Source organism: Ipomoea nil, unplaced genomic scaffold (assembly GCF_001879475.1).
Source record: "Ipomoea nil cultivar Tokyo-kokei standard unplaced genomic scaffold, Asagao_1.1 scaffold3105, whole genome shotgun sequence".
Classification (NCBI taxonomy): domain Eukaryota; kingdom Viridiplantae; phylum Streptophyta; class Magnoliopsida; order Solanales; family Convolvulaceae; genus Ipomoea; species Ipomoea nil.
In genome coordinates this window covers 1,624,027-1,644,954 of record NW_017619533.1, presented here as the reverse complement: position 1 = coordinate 1,644,954, position 20,928 = coordinate 1,624,027, and the positions used below count along the sequence as shown (strand labels likewise).

Sequence of the window (20,928 nt, the reverse complement as noted above, 5' to 3'; positions counted from 1 at the left end):
TGTCGTTTTGAGTAAAGTAACTCATTTAAAAAAAGAATTAAACAATAGCTAATTGGCCGACTAGGCGGTTTTGTCGGCGCCTAGGAGGCCTAGGTGGCGCTTAGGCAGCCTATTCGGTCGCCTAGACCACCGATTATGGTGATTAGTTAGGCGGCCGGTCAGCGCCTAGGCATCGGCTAATCGGTGTCTAGGCGGGATTTTTGCAACACTACTTATATACATATATTACATGATGATTTGCAGTCTTAACTTGACTTTGTGTGATATTACAAATAGTTGTGGCAAAGTAAGGGATTCGATCCTTTGGAGTAGTGCATTGTATTTATACACTTGAATAACTATCATTTATATGTATGAAATAGTTAAAAAAGCACCCAAATTACGATTTCACACAGGACCTCCATTTTATATATATATATATATATATATATATATATATATATATATATATATATATATATATATATATATATATATATATATATATATATATATATTGACAAGATTATGAATTGAACTGAACTAATCATTTATTGATGTAAAACAGCCAGCTATAATAAATAGTATACAAATGAGTGTAAATAGCAGGGAGTTGTAACAACTATTCTAACACAGTTATTCTACATGAGCTAAACTAGAACAAACACACAGATAGAATTTGTCAGCCACATATCTCCTTAACACACCCCGCAAGATTGAGGATCCGTCGGAGACTCCAATCTTGGACAGGAATAGAAGAAACATAGAACGGCCCAACGGCTTTGTGAGGCAGCCAACTAGCTGAGCCGACGGAGGGATGTGCCATACTACCAATGAACCATTAGAAACCAAGTCATAGACAAAGAAATAATCGAGCGCAAGATGGTTCATACGCGGATGAAATACCGAGTTCTTGGACACATACATCGCGTTAAGGTTGTCACAGAATAGAACCAGAGGTTTCACCAGTTGCAACCGAAGCTCATGGAGCAAATTCTTTATCCAAAAGACTTCTGCAGTAGCATTCGCCAAGGCTCGGCATTCAGACTCTGTCGACTAGCGTGACACAAACTTCTGGCGTGTGGACTTCCAAGAAATGAGATTGAAACCAAGATACATTAAGTTCACGGTGGTGGAACGGCCATCAGTGGTGCAGCCTCCCCAATCAGCATCTGTATACATATTTAGTGACAGTGGTTGCCTAGCACGAAGGAACAGTCCGTGACACACTGTACCCTTAAGATAGCGTCACAACCGCTTAGCAGCCTGCTAGTGCATCTCCGTAGGCGTATGCATGAACTGGAAGAGACGATTAACTGCATAGGACACATTAGGCCTAGTGATGATCAAGTACTGCAGCAGCCCAAGGAGACGCCGAAACTGAGTTACATCTATCGTTGCACTGCCAGATTGCGCAGGGAGCAATTTGTATGTAGTTGTCAGTGGTGTTGAAACAGACTTTGCACCATCCATCTTAAACCGAACCAGTATGTCCGTGATATATTAACTTTGAGACAGGAACACGCCATTACGTGTTGGAACTACCTCAATGCCTAGAAAATGATGTAAGCGATCAAGGTCCTTAAGAGAAAATTGAGCGGACAGAGTCTTAATAAACTTATCAAGCCACGAAACATCATTTCCTATTAATACAATATCATCCACATATACCAGGAAATAAACAACAATATTATTATCAGAATAAACAAATAAAGACGCATCTGCTTGTGACTTCTTTTTTTTTTTTTTGAAAAACCAATTCGCCGATTGTATTAATTGATGAAAGCTGTAATACTGTCAGGAGAGATAGCATCCCAATACATAGAGTGTTCCTGAGTAAAAGCTAACGAAGCTAAAGTATGAGCATGTAAATTAATCTGTCTAGGCACATAGCTTAACGAAATAAAATTAAATAAAGACATCATTGTTCTGCACTGGTCGATTATCACCCCAACATATGAGTGAATGGATGTAGACCGTTGGTGTATGGTGATATGAACCTAATCCAAGATTCAAATAAGATGGAGTATTGTCCCAAGAGTGCTCTCAAAGTAAAGATAGAGATGGATCGAAATACCTTAAACCTCACGAGAAACCCTTTGTCTCGAATCCTCAAAGACTTGGAAGAATCCCATTGTAGCTTCAAGTACCTCGATGTTGCAATCTTCAATCAACTAGAGTCGGATCTAGTTTCCTTCGATTCAAGAACGAGTCCACGAACCTATATCTTTGATTGAAGAAAGGAAGATTGATTCGAGTCCACGAATCAATTTGCTAGTCTAGTCCACGACTAGCCACTAATTGAGTCCACAATTAGACATAAGGTTTCTTACACAAGTGTAAAGAAAAACTTAAGAATTTCATTGAATTAAAGCCTTGAAATCTTCTTCATCTTTTGCAAATGGGCTTGACTTGGATTTCCACCATCTTTGAATATCACCAATGAAGAGTTGTCTTAATCGTTTGGACTTGGGCCTTGTGATTGGCCCAATTGGTACTCTTGATGGATCTTCATTATGTTGGGCGGCATCATCCTCACCTTCTTGAAAATGATTCGACCTCGAATCTTGTAAGCATTGTTTTCGATCCATGATATCACTTGAAATGGGCCACTATAATACTTTCCTCTATCGAATGGAATTATTATTGGGCCTTCTTGTTTCTTCCACCAATGATTCTTTAAGGATGTAGTTATGGGCCTTGTGATGAGCCCACTATAGAACCTTATTGGATTCCATGTGTACTGGTTCTTATTATATGGTGTTTCGCAGTACCATACAATCTATAAGAAAACACACTGAGTAAACATTCCTTTCAATCAGCCAAGACAGCGCTTCTTTAAATGCCAATGCTTCCGCCATGAGTGGTGAAAAACAAGAGGACAATCTTTCATTCTTCGCCGCAACAAACGAACCCCTGGGCTCTACTAACACAATTCCACACGTAGCCTCCCCGGTTTCCTGCCGATAGCGCGCATCTATATAACATCGCATGTGATTGTCGGGCAACTCCGGTTCTGATTGCGGCGGCGATTCCACCCGTGTGGCGCGGCTGTGTACATCGCCATATGCCTGGAGCATCGTTGCCGCCCCCTTTACCACCGATTGCGGCCGTGACATGGCTCATTTCCACACGGCCGTATTTCGACATCTCCAAATATTGTAGAGAACCCCCGCCATGAACTGTGTCTGCTCCTCTGTTAAGGCCACCATAGCCCCAGTTAGCCATGCTGCGAACGAATCTGTAACAATGTTTGTGATAGGCAATTGTGTTATATTCCAAACTAACGCAGAATATTCACAATAAACTAATGCATGCAACACATCTTCGTGACTAATCATACACATAGGGCATGTCGAGTCAATCTCCACTCTCTTATTAATTAAATTCGTGGTAGTGGGTAGAATATCACATACTGCTCTCCACAAAAAAGTCTTCCATTTGGGTAGTACTTTTAATTTCCACATCTTAACCCATTTATCAAAATCACTTGGGTTATTCTCATAATCACCAATAATTCGCCTGTAAGCATTTTTCACTGAATAAATCCCTTTTGGGTCACCTATCCAGTACCATGAGTCATCATAATCAGGGCTAACAGGAATCATAATTATTGTGCTCACATCCTCAGGGATAAATAAATCTGTCAAAATATGTGGATCCCATGTTTTTGTTTATGGGTCTATTAAACCTGCTACTCGTGCATCTCTTAACTCCTCAGGCATAACTGTTTGTACCAAGGGACTTGGATTATCCTGGAGCCATGGGTGTCCCCAAACTAGAGTTGCCTCACCATTACCAATTCTGCGCCTTACCCCAACTACCACTACTGGGTTTGCTGCCATTATACTCCTCCAACAAAAACTTGGGCAATTTCCAATAGTTGCATCAACAAAGCTAGAAGTGGGGAAATACCTGGCTTTGTATATTCTTGCCACCAGAGATCCTGGATCCGTAAGAAAACGCCATGCCTGCTTACCCAGCATAGCCAAGTTAAATGCTCTCAATTCCTTGAAACCCAGTCCACCAAATTTTTTGGGGATACACAATTTATCTCATGCCTTCCAATGTATCCCCCTTTCTCTGCCACTTCCCCACCAATATCTTTCATGGTTCTCTCAATGGATTGACAAACTGTTTCAGGCAACAAAAAGACACTCATCGAAAAGGTTGGCATAGATTGAGCCACACATTTCAATAAAACCTCCTTACCAGCCTGAGATAACAATTTTTTATTCCACGATCCAATCTTTTGCCTGATCTTTTCCTCCACATAGGAAAAAACTGCATTTTTATTCCTTCCCACAAACGATGGGAGGCCCAGATATTTTCCAAAATTATTTGCCTGCACAACCTCAAGGCAGTTCGCCACCTGCGTTCTGGCCATATGCTGGGTATTTCGACTGAAACATATGTTCGACTTGTTATAATTCACTACCTGTCCAAATAGCTTCTCATATCTCACCAAGCATTGTTTAACCACATTAGCTTCATGAATATTTGCTTTCAAGAAAAGCAAGCTGTCATCTGCAAAAAATAAATGGGATACCGGAGGCGCCCCCCTGGCCACTCTACATCCATGTATAGATCCTGCAACCTGTTCCTTTTGCAACAACATCGAGAGTGCCTCAGCACAGATAATAAATAAATAAATAAGGGGATAGAGGGTCTCCTTGTCTGAGCCCACGAGTCGGTTTGACTCGTCCTCCTACCTCCCCATTCACCATCACCGTATAGTTCACCGTTGTCACACACAGCATTATCAGCCGGACCCATCTATCACTAAAACCCAGCACCACCAACATTCTTTCCAAAAAATTCCAGTCCATTCTATCATAGGCTTTCGACATGTCCAACTTCAATGCACTGTAGCCAACCACACCACACTGTTTCATGTTCAAGTAGTGACCCACCTCAGCTGCCACTAAAATATTATCTGTAATTAACTTGCCAGGAATAAACACGCTTTGGGATTCCGAGATGATATCACCCATTAGCGTTTTCATTCTGTTTGTCAAACATTTTAGCCATTATTCTATAAATGACATTGCTCAACGCAATGGTCTCAAATCAGCAACAGACTCTGAGACCTCTTTTTTAGGAATTAATACTATGTTAGTATCTTCAGACCTTCCGGAAATAACCCAGAATTCAATGCATGCAATATAAAACCAGTCACATCATCTCCCACAACAGACCAAAAATGCTGGTAGAAACCTGGATTCATTCCATCCGGGCCTGCTGCTTTATCCGGGAACATAGAAAAAAACGCAGTTTTTACTTCTTCCACAGAAAAAGGCCGATTCAACATCTCATTATTCTCGGCCGACACCCGGGGAGAAAAATCATTAAAAAGGGGATCATCACAGCTCAAATTATTAGAAGTAAAAATGGCTTTAAAATAATCCAGTATGACCGAATACATATCCCCGTCCTCCACCCAATCACCACCACTATTTTTAATACTAGCAATAAAATTCTTCTTTCTACGGGCAGAAGCATACCTGTGGTAGAACTTGGTGTTAGCTTTCGCGCCCCGGAGCTAGTGTTGTTTTGCCCGCTGTCTCCAAAACACATCCTTCTGGGCCTCCAATTGCTTGAGCTGATTCTCATTTCGCTGGAACTTGGCCAATGCGACCGGATTCGTTACATCACGGAACATCTCCTGTTGTCTCCGCAACTGCCCGATTCGGTGACCAAACTTATGGAATTGGTCCCCCCCCCCCCCCCTCCCCCTCACCGCATTAACTTCACGCCACAAAACTGCTGACAGTGCAACAAGCCCTCCGGCCTCTCCTCCTGCAGGCTGTCTCCACCACCACCTTGCACCCCTCATCCAATAACCATGCGTTCTCAAATCTGAACCTCCTCGGCCCTCTTACTCTCCGTATGCCGAGAGCATTTATATTTAGAGACAAAGCCGAGTGATCCGATTCTCTATTCTGAAGATTTTCCACCTATGCATTCTCATTCATACCACCCCACTCCTCTGTTATAAATACCTTATCCAACCTCTCCTGTATCCAACTCGGTGTGCCTTTACTCTTATCCCATGTGAACTGACGGCCCCGCATCGGCATCTGCATCAACCCGCACTCATCAATGGTATCCCCAAACCCACGCAAGAGGCAATTCGGATACGGATTCCCTCCCCTCTTTTCATGTTGATAGAGAAGATTATTAAAATCCCCTATCACCACCCAGGGCAACCCAGATCTATTCCTCAACATACCCAGCAGCTCCCAAGTTTCCTCCCTCCTGTTTCGATCCGGACACCCATATAAGCATGTCATACGCCAAATTTTGCCAGTCATACTAACCTCGATATCAATATGGTTTGGCGAGTAACTCATCAACCTAGCAGTGTTGTTTTTCTTCCATAGGAGAGCCATCCCCCCACTCAACCCTTCATTATTCACATAAAACAATCCATCATATCCAAGCCTGACACTGACTCTCTCTGCATGACTCCGTCCCACCTTGGTTTCCATAAAAAAACACGAACTCTGGCTTCTTACGGGACACCATGTCCACTACTTCTCAAACTGTGCATGGATTACCCAAGCCACGACAGTTCCAGCTCAAAGTACTCATGATGACGGGCGGGGCTGGACACCAGCTCCCGCCATGGGCAAGTTTTTTGAACTGTCGGTCATTGTTACATCATCCTCCCCTCCATCATCCTCGTTCTCCGTACCCTGCCTACGGCGCTTTGCCGTAGCCACCACCATCTCATCCTCAGACATACTCGTCTGCATGACACCCCCACCTCTCAGACCCCTGTCTACTGTCTCAGTCACCCGTGGTTTTGCCACCAATGGACGAGGCCTCCCGCCTACCGGCACGAGCCAGTTATCCCCAACCGCTCAAGGAGCGCTCCGGGATCCACCAGCCCGCATATCCGGACCGTACAGGTACCTTTCCACTGGAATTCCAGCTTCCCTAGCTTGGAGACAAAACGTGTGCAAGTGACCCATATATCCACAAAAGTAACAAAACTTGTGCAACCGTTCATACCTGAAATTTACCCAAGTTGTTGTCCTATCCCTCTTCATCAATCTCATCCTCCTCCTAAGTGGCCTACCAACCAGAATTGACACCCGAATACGATGAAAAGTTAGCCATGGCGCCCCTTCAAAACGGTCATCATGCTTAACAAAAGAGCCCAAAAAATTCCCCGCCTGTTCCAGAATTGCCTGAGTTGTATACCCCTTCGGCATGTCATGCAATTGTACCCACATATCAATCAAGTCTAGCTTCACATCAAGAGGATTCACCCCGTCCATAACCCCCCGACACACAAGTGCATTGTTCTCAAAAGCCCAGGGTCCCCTATTAAACACATAGTCCATATCCGTTTTATGGAAAAAAACGGACAAGAACAATCCCCTTTGAATTTCCGTTACCTGCACCCCACGCACCGGCTGCCACACCGACGCTAACACCTGTCTCTGTCCTCGACGACCAGTGCTCTGTCGATGTCTCCCTCTCTGCTCCGGAGGACTCAGATCTGGTCTCTCATCTCTCAGCGGCCGGCGTGGAAATCCGAACAATCGAACTCTGTTAGGTACGGTTTACTAACACAAATTATGAGTCTAGTAATAATTAATTAATTACACAGATTGGATGTTTTTTGGTATTTCAAGGTCGATGGTCGCCGGAGACTGTACGGGATAACGGGACTCATCGACTACAACTCAACTGAACTCACTGGAGGAAATTATTTTATACAAGTTGATTATTTAGTGTGCAATTTGTGAAATTATTGATTGTGTATTTATGTTAGGTTTATTGTGTATCTATGTTAGGTTTATTTATGTCCCGACTCCACATACATCATTGGCTCTTTCAAGAGAAATGTTGAAATGTATTTTGGATTGGAATCTTGAGAGAAAGTTGTCTGCAATAACTGTTGATAATTGTTCAACTAATGATGTTTTAATTGAGCACGTTGTGTCTAAGCTTAACCGTAATCATCTTTTATTTGGTGGGAAATTTTTTCATATGTGTTGTTGTGCTCATATCTTGAATTTGATAATGCAAGATGGGTTAAAAGTTATGGGAAATGCATTGGAAAGAGTTAGAGAAAGTGTTAGTTTTTGGTTAGCTACACCAACTACACCAAAAAGACAACAACTCTTTAAAGAAAGTGCAACACATTTGGGTTTAGAATATTCAAAACAGTTAGTTCAAGATTGTAAGACTCGATGGAATTCTACTTATTTGATGCTTTCTGTTGCATTGCAATACAAAGATGTTTTTTACCATTTGGAACAACAAGAGTCTTCATTTCTTTGTGCACCATTTGAGGAAGATTGGGAGTTAGCTGAGAACATTTATGATAAACTGAAAGTGTTTTATAAAGCATCAAATGCATTTTCTGGAAGAAAATATCCAACTTCCAATGTTTTTTTCCTATTGATGTCTAAGATTAAGGTTAATTTGAGCAATTGGGTTGAGTCAACTGATGTGGTGATAGCAAATATGGCTAAGAGTATGACTGCAAAGTTTAATAAATACTGGGAAGTGGTGCATGGATTTCTAGCTATAGCTAATGTTCTTGATCCAAGATATAAGTTAGGAGTTGTTCAATTCTTCTTTCAAACATTTTATGGAGATAAAGCTGCATTAGAAATTGAGAGGGTTAAGACATATTGTAATGATTTGTGCCGTGAATATGAATCTTCTTCAACAACAACAGTTGCAAGTAAACGCGTCCAAGGGGAGACCTTGACTCAGGATGATCCAGTTACAGACAAATTGAAAGACTTTATGGAAATTTCACACATGAGTGAGACTACATCAGAGTTGGACTTGTATTTAGAGGCTAAGAGATCACCATTTGAGGATGATTTGGATGTTTCGTCATGGTGGCAAGTGGAAGGAAAGAAATATCCAACTTTGAGTAAGGTTGCCAAAGATTTATTAGCTATTCCAGTTTCTACCATTGCTTCAGAATCTGCTTTCAGTACTAGTGGTAGATTGGTGTCGCCTCATCGTAGTAGACTTCATCCAAATATTGTGGAGGCATTAATGTGTTGTCAAAGTTGGTTGCTTGAAAGTAAGAAATTTTACTTGGGCAAATTATTTTTAATTGATTATCCATTACTTTTAATACTCTACCATACTCAAATAATATTTGTAGGTAATTACACCGTGGAGGATTATGAAATTGATGAAAATTTACTTCAACCTCATGAATTAGAAGCAGAAGCTTAGAGGTATATATTGTTTAAAAGTTGTTTAAAAGTTGAACTAAATATATATATATCATTAGAATTTTATTATTCAAATTATTATTATTATTTCAGGTTATTAATGAAGAGTTGATTAGTTGAGGAGTGCCACGGCTAACTACTTGAGAGTTGAAGATTTAAAGTTTATTTTGTTTTGTTATGTCTTATGTACTAATGCATTTATGTTTGGACTTGGGAGGATTTTGAAAGAATTTAAACTTTGGACTTTAAATATTTTAATTTTATTAAGCTATGCATTTTGTATTTGAACTTTCTTTAGCTTAACAATATGATTTTTGGTTAATATTAATTTTGTTAATAGGCATTACAAAAAATAATAATAATAATAATAATAATAATAATAATAATAATAATAATAATAATAATAATAATAATAATAATAATAATAATAATAATAACACGGGGCGGGGCGGGGATAAAAATCCCCTCGGGGACGGGGATGGGGAATTATTCCCCATCCTTCCCCATCCCCGCCGGGGAACGGGGTGGGGACGGGGAATGGGGGGACATTTCGGGGACGGGGACGGGAACGGGGACCCCATTCCCCGGTCCCGCCCCGCCCCGCCCCGTTGCCATCCCTAGTCACGAACACGGATAGCAGATATAATGGCACTATACTAGTCCCCTACCTAAGTTAAAATGTAGACAGTCAAATCTTCATCAGATACCGGACACTAAGCCAATGCAAGATTATCAGTGATGGCTTGCATGTCATTAAGATAAGCTGTAATGGACCGAAAACCTCTTGGATTTTTGGTGAGCTTGGCCTTGAGGGATACGATACGTCCTCGTGAGGTACTATCATACCTGGCAACAAAACGGTCCCACGCATCGTGGGCTGTCATGGCTGAGGAAATAAGGGGCTGTATGGTGTCAGTACAGCTTCCCAGAAGTGCACTGACGATAATTTGGTCTTGACGATACCAAATTGAATGACTCGGGTTGAGTGTTGTTTGAGCAGGGTCGCTGAACTACGCTGGTTCCTTGGTGGTACCATCAATATAGCCCAGGAGATTGAAGCCAAAAAATGTTGCGTGAACTTGGTGTGTCCAAACTAGGAAATTCGTGGTACTACGTTTAATAGGGAAATTGTTATGAGCATTTATTTGAATGACTTCTTTTGTGGCCATAGTAGTAGTAATAGAAGTGGAAGCCATTGGGTAGAAATTTTTTTTTTTAACTTTCGTTGGAGTTTCTAGGTTCTTGATACCATGACAAGATTATGAACTGAACTGATCATTTATTGATGTGAACCAGCCAACTATAATAGTATACAAACGAGTGTAAATAGCAGGGAGTTGTAACAACTATTCTAACATCTATTCTACAGGAGCTAAACTAGAACAAACACACAGATAGAATATGCCAACCACATATCTCCTTTATATATATATATATATATATATATATATATATATATATATATATATATATATATATATATATATGTATGTGTATATATGTATATGTATGTGTATATATATATATATATATATATATATATGTATATATATATATATATATATATATATATATATACACACATACATATATATATATATATATATATACATACACACATACATATATATATATATATATATATATACACATACACATACATATATATATATATATATATATATATATATATATATATATATATATATATATACACATACATATATATATATATATATACACATACACATACATATATATATATATATATATATATATATATATATATACATATATATATATATATATATATATATATATATATATATATATATATATACACATACATATATATATATATATACATATATATATACACATACATATTACATTCAGGTAGAAACACATCTTAACATACAAACGTGTGGACAATATGGAGCCATTGGACGGTGAGATTGGATGGTCCGGATTTCTCCTATGGATTTCGCGCGTGTGTGGTGTTTTTACGTTAAGTGTATCCCTTTTTTTTGTGTGTGTAGAGGGTTATTTCTGGTATTTTGTTTATGGTGTTTGAGACCTAGTCCACGTAGTCTTTCTTTGTTTCTTCCACGCGCAACAATACTCTGCTCAGGCATTCCGATTCTTGCTCTCGTTCCGTGCGTGCTTCACGTATTCGGGCATCGTGTTGTTTTCATCTCCATCCTTTCACTTCCACGTTGCAATGGTAGAAAGTGGAGACCGCGGCACATCGAAGAGGCGGGGACCACCAGTCGGAGGTGTCGGCCAAGGTACGTGTTCTCGGCGTTTTTGCTTTTTTTTTTTTTTTTTTGGTTGGTGGTTTTTTTTTCGTTCAATTTTAGCTTCTTTTGTTGCGGTTTCCTTCTTTCTACGCATCTTGTGTGGTTTGTTTGGTGGTGAAGGGTGGGTTTACTGGGTTTTTGCGGGATTTTGGAGTTAGGGTTTCCAACTTTGGGGGTTTTTTGCATGTCTTTGCTCGTCTAATTTGATTGTTGTTTTTTATTATTACGGGTACATTAGGAATGGTATTGGTGTCTGTGTTATTTTTTTGTCTACATTTCTGCTGGGTTTTTTTTTTTTTTTTACTTGCGGTCTGCCGTGTTGGTGGTGGGGTGGGGTGGGTGGTGTTCGGGAGTGATGAATTTTGGTTGTTTTTGGCGGGTGTGTAGAAGGTGTGGGTGTAGTGTGGTGTGTGAGTTCAATTGAGTTTTCTCTTTTTTGCTTTGTTATACATTTTTGTTCATTGTTTTCCCGTTTTGTTAGCTAGAGTGATGGTATACAATGTGTAGGGATTTGGGTCTTATGAGAGGTGATATGGGTTTGCCTTCTTTTTCAGTTATTTGTTGGAATTTAATTACCTGAGTTTTTCTGTGCTTTTGTTGAACAATATCCATCTCCAATCTTGTGGTGACGCCTCATTAGTGGTCAGTGTCTGTTTATGTGAGCCTTCTCCAGTTGCTGCAAAAAAATAAAATTAAAAAATAAGAACAACAGAAATTAAGAGAGGATGAATCAACAAGTAAATAGGGTACGTGTACATTAGGAATGTGCTTTTGTTGAGCAATATCCATCTCCAACATGTTTTTTTTTTTTTTTTTAATTGTCATGGTCCAAGGGTGTGCTCTATTTGATATAAAATTCAGTGAAAGGTTACTCTCTTAACCATGGAATTTGTTTGTTTTCATTCTTTTACTGTTATGTGCATTGTTGTTGTAGTTGGTTCTTAGTGTTCCTAGCTCATGTTTAATTGTTGAGGTTCTTTAAATTCTTGTTAGTTGATATATTACTGTTGGTCAGTAATTCCATGGAAATCAGGAACTTTACATAGGAAAACAGGAAAGAGATTTATGGATGGTAAATGAGTGCATTGTTTGTTGGAGTACTGTGCTCGGTTTGGGTTTCATATGCTCAAACGTCTGCCTTGTTGGCTCTGTCTGTGTGCGGGGGTGGGGGGGGGTCGTGGGGGCACCATTGTATGTGTTGTTCCGGTATCTATCTTCGTAACCCTGTTTGCATTGGGGGCCAGGTGTGTGCGTGGGTTCGTCGTGGGCGTTGTTTTCCAATTTTCTTTAGTACGATGGTGTTGGGGGCTTTGTTTTGTTTTTTTTTTTTTTTTTTTGTTTCTTTTTTGGTTTCTGTTGGGTGTGCAGCGGTGTCAATGTTCGTGTTGTTTTGTTTTCTAGGTAAGAAGGTTAGGGTGTTGCATTGTGCTCCCGGTGGTGCTCAAAGTTCTGTGAGCGATGATGACTTTGTTTCACCACCATTGGCTTTCTTGGCGAGGTTGGAACAAGACCCAGTGTGGAAGGCCGTCGATGACCACTTAGGATCCGTCTTTGTCTTCTCAATCATAGTAAGGGGATTTGTTTTTTTCAGTTGCCATTTGGAGAATGGTGTGTACGTAGGGACGGATTCAGTGTGTGCGTAGGGGCAGATTCAGTCCTTTGTCTCATTTTTTATTCAATTTTTCATGTCGTTTTATTTGCATGTTCGTAAGTGTGCATATTGTATGCTTTTAGTGTGTACAGGTTCCCCCGTGCGTGCACATGAGATCTCCTTTCACTGTGCACACATTTTTTTTTGCATGTGCACACATTTTTTTTATTGCATGTGCACACATTTTTTTTATTGCATGTGCATACAAGTAGCTCCTTAATTCCGTGTGACTTATTCTCTTTCGTCATTTACCCTGCTTTGTGTTTTGTCTTCGGTTCGCCCTCCACCTATTACTTCAGTGGTTTTTTTTTTCTTTTTCTTTTTTACAAACGAGTTTTTTTTTTATTGACATACTTTTGTTTTGTTTGTAGAAGGATATGCTTTCTGAGTTCTATAAACCTATTGATCCTGGGAGGTCGGGTATTGCGGCTGGTTTGGATACTAAATGATTGCAAATGTCGTGGAGGGATTCAAAGAACAAGACTGATTGTGGAGTCTATCTTATGCGTCACATGGAGTCCTATGTAGGCCATTGGGTCTCCAAGTGGGATTGTGAGCTTGTTAAGGGGGACTCTGCCATGCTGCACAAATTATGGTTACAATACATGAAGGATCTAATAGTGTCGGAATACAATGCGCACAAATCGCGTAACCTAGCTCGGGCCTACCAGTCTATCTTTGATCCGCCTCCTGTGTGAACATGTGGTTTCCACTTCTGTCTTTTTTATGATCTCACATGTAGTTGTTTAGACTAGTTATTCCCTACTTTTTGGTACAACAGCTTTTTGTACTCAACTTGTTGAATACTGGCATTAGTTTATATTTATATGCACGCTATCTTTTTGCTCTCAAGCTATCTTTTTTCCCTAACTGCGTAGTGTGCATGATGTGGTTATATCTTGGTTATCTTATACTTATAATTTCCTTCTTTCGTTTGAGACAGTCATTCACGTTATTTGCAATTCGTTTATTTGGTGATTTGCACTACGATATACTGTAACACCCCCTAAAACCATGATATTTAAAGCCTTAAAACATGCAGATAACTTAAACCAAAACACCAAACACAGCGGAAGACTGAAAGAGAAGATATATATAAAACGAGGAAACGGGGTGCTATACCACGCTCACCCAGAGGTGAACGCACAGGCTAAATCTGCATTGTTTAAAATCTACAACCATCCAACAGAGTACTAGTCTAGATTGGCTCACAGGCCACAAAGCATAAAAGGGAAACTATGCTAGCTGGCACTAGACCGCGCACTCGTCTAAGCATCACCTGAAAGAAGCATATAAAACATGGGACGACGCCTGGTCAGCGAATAATGCTGGTAACCCACCAATACATGTGAAATATCATACATAGGTAAGATATAAGTTTGTAAAACCATTTTCGAAACGGAATATATATATAAGTCCAAAAACCAAGAGTAATAGTCAACACAAGACTCAACACTCTCAACAAGAATACGGGAACACATCCCAAGACTACAAAGAACAACAACGACACACAAGAAGTCTCAAGGTACAATCTATCATCACACAATAGATTAATACCCGACATGCGTAACTCAAGGAATAAAGACACAACACACGGCAACACATGCCTTTGTGACTACACACGTCACAAGAAGAGAACTCACAACAACGGCTACACAAGCCCTCGTGACATCACCCATCACAAGTTGATATGCCTTCCTTATGCCCAGTTCCAACCTTATATCTAGTTCCAACCTTTAACTCCAGGACCCCTGTACACCAAGTCCAACCTTATTCCCCCTCCAACAGTCCTCCAACAGAACCACCGATTTCATAGTACACGAGGGTTCCGATCACACATGGCAACACATGCCCTGGATAACACATGTTATCCCAGAAATAAACATGTGAACCTTACACAAAGGCCACAGCTCCATAATCACGTCATGGCCACCACGAGGACCACTGCAATACCTTGGTGACTAGTGTCCCATACCACTAATCGTGCAATCCATGTAAAGCCACACACACATCACACCTCAACAGGAATCAATCAACGGATCACAACGAAGATATGAAACCATACTCAATCAAGGAATGGGTCACAGCCCAACAACAACAACGATGAATAACACAAGTTATCATCAACCATTAAGAAGGTACAAACAACACACATGCTAGCATTTAAACACCGAACTAGCATGCTCATCAAACGGGTAAACCGAAAGTAGTTCTGAAGAACACACAAGACTCATCACGGTTCAATGAAACACAATGTTGAACACTTAGCACGATTCACAACACCAAAACCTACATGGAATCCTACCATATAGTTCTAGACATACGAAACATCAAGAAGACGCTCAAATAGTTCCACAAAAGAACATCGGGAGGTCAAAAGGCCAAATACCGAGTCAAAAGAATCACGGGGAACAAATCCCCCAACAACCACATATTGTTCCACGCGGGTGGGCCCACGGGTAGGCCCCTACCCGTGGTCCTGCCCGCGGGTACAGGCCCTCCAACATCATGTACCCCGCGGGTGGGCGGCGGGTTGGACCCCTACCCGCCGTTCCGCCCACGGGTACTCCCATGTACCACAATAAATCCCTTCGCGGATTTTGATCTCCAAACTCAAATTCAAGTCCAAAACATGCCAAAACTCACCAAATACAACAAGTGACTTTGATATGAACCTAATCCAAGATTCAAATAAGATGGAGTATTGTCCAGGAGTGCTCTCAAAGTAAAGATAGAGATGGATCAAAATACCTTAAACCTCACGAGAAACCCTTTGTCTCGAATCCTCAAAGACTTGGAAGAATCCCATTGTAGCTTCAAGTACCTCGATGTTGCAATCTTCAATCAACTAGAGTCGGATCTAGTTTCCTTCGATTCAAGAACGAGTCCACGAACCTAAATCTTTGGTTGAAGAAAGGAAGATTGATTCGAGTCCACGAATCAATTTGCTAGTCGAGTCCACGACTAGCCACTAATTGAGTCCACAATTAGACATAAGGTTTCTTACACAAGTGTAAAGAAAAACTTAAGAATTTCATTGAATTAAAGCCTTGAAATCTTCTTCATCTTTTGCAAATGGGCTTGACTTGGATTTCCACCATCTTTAAATATCACCAATGAAGAGTTGTCTTAATCTTTTTTCTTCTTCGGCCAATGAAAATATCCATGCAAAACATCATCATTCTTTGAAAAACCAAATTGTCCCTTATGTGAATCAATAATTAAACCATTGCTCAAATCCAAGCAAAAAGTGTCAATCCCATTGACTTTGAACCAAAACTCCTTGAGCAAGTAGTATTTGCCATAAGAAGTTTTCAAATGTGCCTTATAACTTTCCAGTGATTCCTTATCTCTATCAAATAAAGTTTTAGTAAAATCAAAGTTAAGGAATCTCGGATGTATGGATGCAAACAAATTTCTAACACATCTAGCAAGTAGATCATTAATAGAAACATGGCAAACAAATCTAGAGAATTTTATTGCATGCTTTTGAAGTAAAAGTGAGTAAATAGTTACTCCCCTTCTTTTCTCTTGTTTAATATCCTTTGTAGTGACCAAGAGAGGTTGCACTTTGACACCTTGGGCTGGTCCTTTCCTCTGTATCACTGATTGTGGTCCCTTTGTTTGGCTACAAACTGAGTTAGAGGATTGGAGTGGTGATTGCAATTCCAAACATGGAGGTTCCACTTTTCTCTCTTTGATTTCTTCCTTCTTTGAGGCTGGATTGAGAGCTTGCATCAATGTCAATTGAATTTCTTCTACTTGTTTAGGATACAAACGAGGCAAGACATATGTAACTCCATTCATGTGAAACACATAAGTGTTCCTCATTCCATCATAACTTATTTTTCTGTCAAACTACTATGGTTTACCTAACAAGATATGAGCAGCCTGCATTGAGATATTATCACACAAGATTTCATCAGAGTAACTGTTAATAGATAAAGGAATAAGAGCTTGTTCGGTTACTCTAGCTTCTCCTGCATCAGTTAACCATTGAAAACGATAAGGAATCGGGTGATCAAACAAAGGTAGCTGAAGAAATTTAACCATAGCTGCACTAGCCACATTTGTACAACTTCTAGAATCTATTACCATAGCACAAGCATTCCCTCTAATTGACTCTTTAGCAAAAAATATATTTTCTCTTTGAGACTCGTCTTCTTTTAAAGGGTGAACATTCAAAACCTCCTTAACAACAACAATATGACTAGACTCACTAGCAACATATTTAGGATCAGAATCTAAAGGTATGAATGGTTCCCCCTCAACATGTTCATTGAGAGTTTCAAAATGGTCACATACCTCATCCTTAGACTTATATTCAAGACAAGAAGCAAAATTTTCAGATTGTTTTGTTATCTTAACTACCCTCTTGTTAGGGCAATCACGAGCTATGTGGTCTCTCCCATTACATCTATAAGAAATCAATTCTCTATCATGTTGAGGCCTCACTGCCTCACTTACCTTTTCCTTACCTTTGTCTCGTGAATCATCTCTTGGAGGAGGATTTTCATCACGCGTTTGAAGGGTGGAACAAGTGTTGTTCCATCTTGATGCAATATTGTTGGACTTGTGCATTTTCATCTCTTTAATTTTTGCCTCAGATTCACGTGCAGCATACAAGGCATCATAAAGGGTGTCATATCTCTGAATACTTATTCCACATCGAATTTCTAAGTTCAATCCATGTACAAAACGAGCAACAGTTTTTGTCTCTTATTCATGTATGTTTCCCTGTTTAAGCAAAATATTTATAGTTTGGTGGTACTCATCAACTGACTTTGTTCCTTGCACCGTTCCCTGCAATTTTCTTTCAAGATCATACAAAAAAAAAATTAGGATGAAAGGTTAGGCGCATATCTTCCCTCACTTGAACCCAAGATTCATAAGGAATAAAATTAGCAACTCTCTCTCCATTTCTTTTTCGCCACCAAGATAATGCATAACCCTTAAAAGATGTAGCAACTAGCCTAATTTTTGTAAAATCAGAATAGTGCTTTAAATGGAAAAGAGTTTCAACAGCATTCTCCCATTCTATGTATTCAGTAGGTCCTTTCTCTCCGGTGAAGTTAGGAATTTCATGTTTAATGTTTTCTAACTCCGCATTATGCTGCTGGATCCTTTGACATCTAGGATCCACTATTCCTGCCAGTGGCAGGTGTCGCTCATCATTGTGTGGTGGTTGCACTTGGTGTGAGCGTTGCTCCAAATTATTCATTCGTTTGAGTAACCTGTCTATCTTTTGTTCTAATACCTGGGGAAGATTTGGAACTTGATCAGCCATCTGTATAGGAAAAAAAATATCTAAAAAAAAAACAAGTAGATGTGTGAGTAATCACGTTAGTGAAACCAAAAAGTTGGCTCGCTCCCTCACTATTCTCAGCTCGCAGGTAAGAGGTGGATTATATAGCTCTGGGGGTGCACTAAACACTCTTACAAACACACACTCCACTCGTGTATCACTCCAAGTGGCAGATACTCTCACAAGCCTTTTTCCAAAAAGGAAAATTCTAGTCTGGAACTCAAGTTGATATGGATTCAACCTCAAAGTTCAAGAAAACGTACCTTGGAAAACTTCACAAGCCTTTGAGAGTAAGGTGTATTGCGAGGTAGGTAATAAAATTGAGAGCAAGAAGGAAATAAAAAGGACAATACAAGCAAAGAAACTAAGCAAGATTTGGAAGAAAAAGGGAAACAAAGAAAGAAGTATGGCAGAAAGATACGCAGGACCAATATCAGTAGATAGACACAAATAGAATGTAATAGGGGTGCAAGTGTACCACAACCAAATAAGAATATATCAAGAACTCCTTCCAACCTTATATTTTTCCCCTTCCTTATCCCTCCAAATTTCTCCTACCAACCAGATTTTTTTCCCAACCTTATTCTTCTTCTTTATTGCTTTCTCTTTTTTGTTTTTTTTTTCACCTTTCTTGATTTTTTTTTTATTTTTCTTGATAAATAACCTCCAAATAACTACTGAAAATATCAACAAAAAACTTTGGACCAAGAGGATCCACACAACCCCTTCAAAACAGAACCCAGAATTTCAAGAATCACCCAGAAAAAACAGAAACACTGCCCTTACTTCGAAGATCAATATCTCAATGACCGTAAGGAATTAGCAAGTGTATAATATATCCATAGAACTCCCCAGAAGAGATCTAAGACATATCAAAATTTCAAATAAAACTAACCAGTGGATCTCGAGATATAGGTCATTCTTTGAAACTGGTCACAGAACGCGGAAATCTGGACAGGGTGTGATTGCGAAGTGATTGCGCGTAAATGCGCTTTGGATATAGGTAAGGCTGAGATAGGGTTGTTTTCTTGACTGAATTTTGGGAAATATGGTGCTTAGGAGGTGTGAGGTATCGTTGATATTGGACGGAAAAAAGGGAAAACTCTTTCGAGATTGTTTTTCAAGAAACTGGAGAACATGTATCAAGATTCAAGAACACAATCAAGAATGCAAAGGAAAAATTTTTTGGGGGTTTTTAATGAATAAGACACGAATAAAAGTAGTATGTAAGATAAGAACGAGATAAACCTAGGGAACCAAAGAAACCAAAATTCTAATAATAATGAGATAAAACTATGCTCTGAATACCAAATTGATATGAATCTAGTCCAAGATTCAAATAAATAGAGTATTGCCCCAAGATTACTCTCAATGCAAGATAGAGATGGATCGAAATACCTTAAACCTCACGAGAAACCCTTTGTCTCGAATCCTCAAAGACTTGGAAGAATCCCATTGTAGCTCCAAGTACCTCGATGTTGCAATTTTCAATCAACTAGAGTCGGATCTAGTTTCCTTCGATTCAAGAACGAGTCCACGAACCTAAATCTTTGGTTGAAGAAAGGAAGATTGATTCGAGTCCACGAATCAATTTGCTAGTCGAGTCCACGACTAGCCACTAATTGAGTCCACAATTAGCCATAAGGTTTCTTACACAAGTGTAAAGAAAAACTTAAGAATTTCATTGAATTAAAGCCTTGAAATCTTCTTCATCTTTTGCAAATGGGCTTGACTTGGATTTCCACCATCTTTGAATATCACCAATGAAGAGTTGTCTTAATCGTTTGGACTTGGGCCTTGTGATTGGCCCAATTGGTACTCTTGATGGATCTTCATTATGTTGGGCCGCATCAGACTTGAATCAAAGAAATAGCCAAGCAATGGCATACAAGAACCCTAAACACAAGCTCTAGATATGCATTTTCACAAGACAATGCAGAAACACTCACATTTCATAGCAAAACACATGTAGAATCCAAGAAATATTCATATAGGTAAGCAAAATAGATTTTGTAGAGCATGGGTTACCTCTTGTAGACCAAAAACCTTCATTAAACACCACACCAAGCTCCTATCAAAGCTCACCTTCCAAACCCACTTCAAGAACACACCAAAAAGATCATAAAGATCCTATCTTTAAGAAAAGACACCTAAGAGAACACTAAAAACACAAGATAAACATGGATCTTACCCTCCTAGATGCCGAAATGTATGAAATGTAGAATCTTGGAGACAAATCTTGAAGTCTTGACAAAGCTTCAACTTGGCTTGGAAGAAAAGCTATCCACCTTTTTAGAGAGAAGATGGAGCTAGGATTTTGGAAAGTGTAAGGATAGAAATGAGGATGTTCTTACTAGGTTAGGTTACAATACTAACACAAGGTGAAAGGTCAAGAATACCCTTACTAACATGGAAAGGTGTAAGGAACAAGGGAACTCCTTACAAAGCTCAAGGTACAACTTTGACATTGGGTTG

The 20,928-nt window shown here is 39.6% G+C and overlaps 1 long non-coding RNA gene across 1 annotated transcript; it reads right to left on the bottom strand.

The window, feature by feature from the left end:
• Positions 1-1,304: 1,304 nt before the first annotated feature.
• Positions 1,305-9,036, bottom strand: LOC109166800. The gene is made up of 3 exons (XR_002051735.1): positions 8,778-9,036; positions 6,431-6,433; positions 1,305-1,315 (listed from the first exon to the last, which is right to left on the bottom strand). It is a non-coding gene; the product is annotated as an uncharacterized LOC109166800 (long non-coding RNA).
• Positions 9,037-20,928: the final 11,892 nt, after the last annotated feature.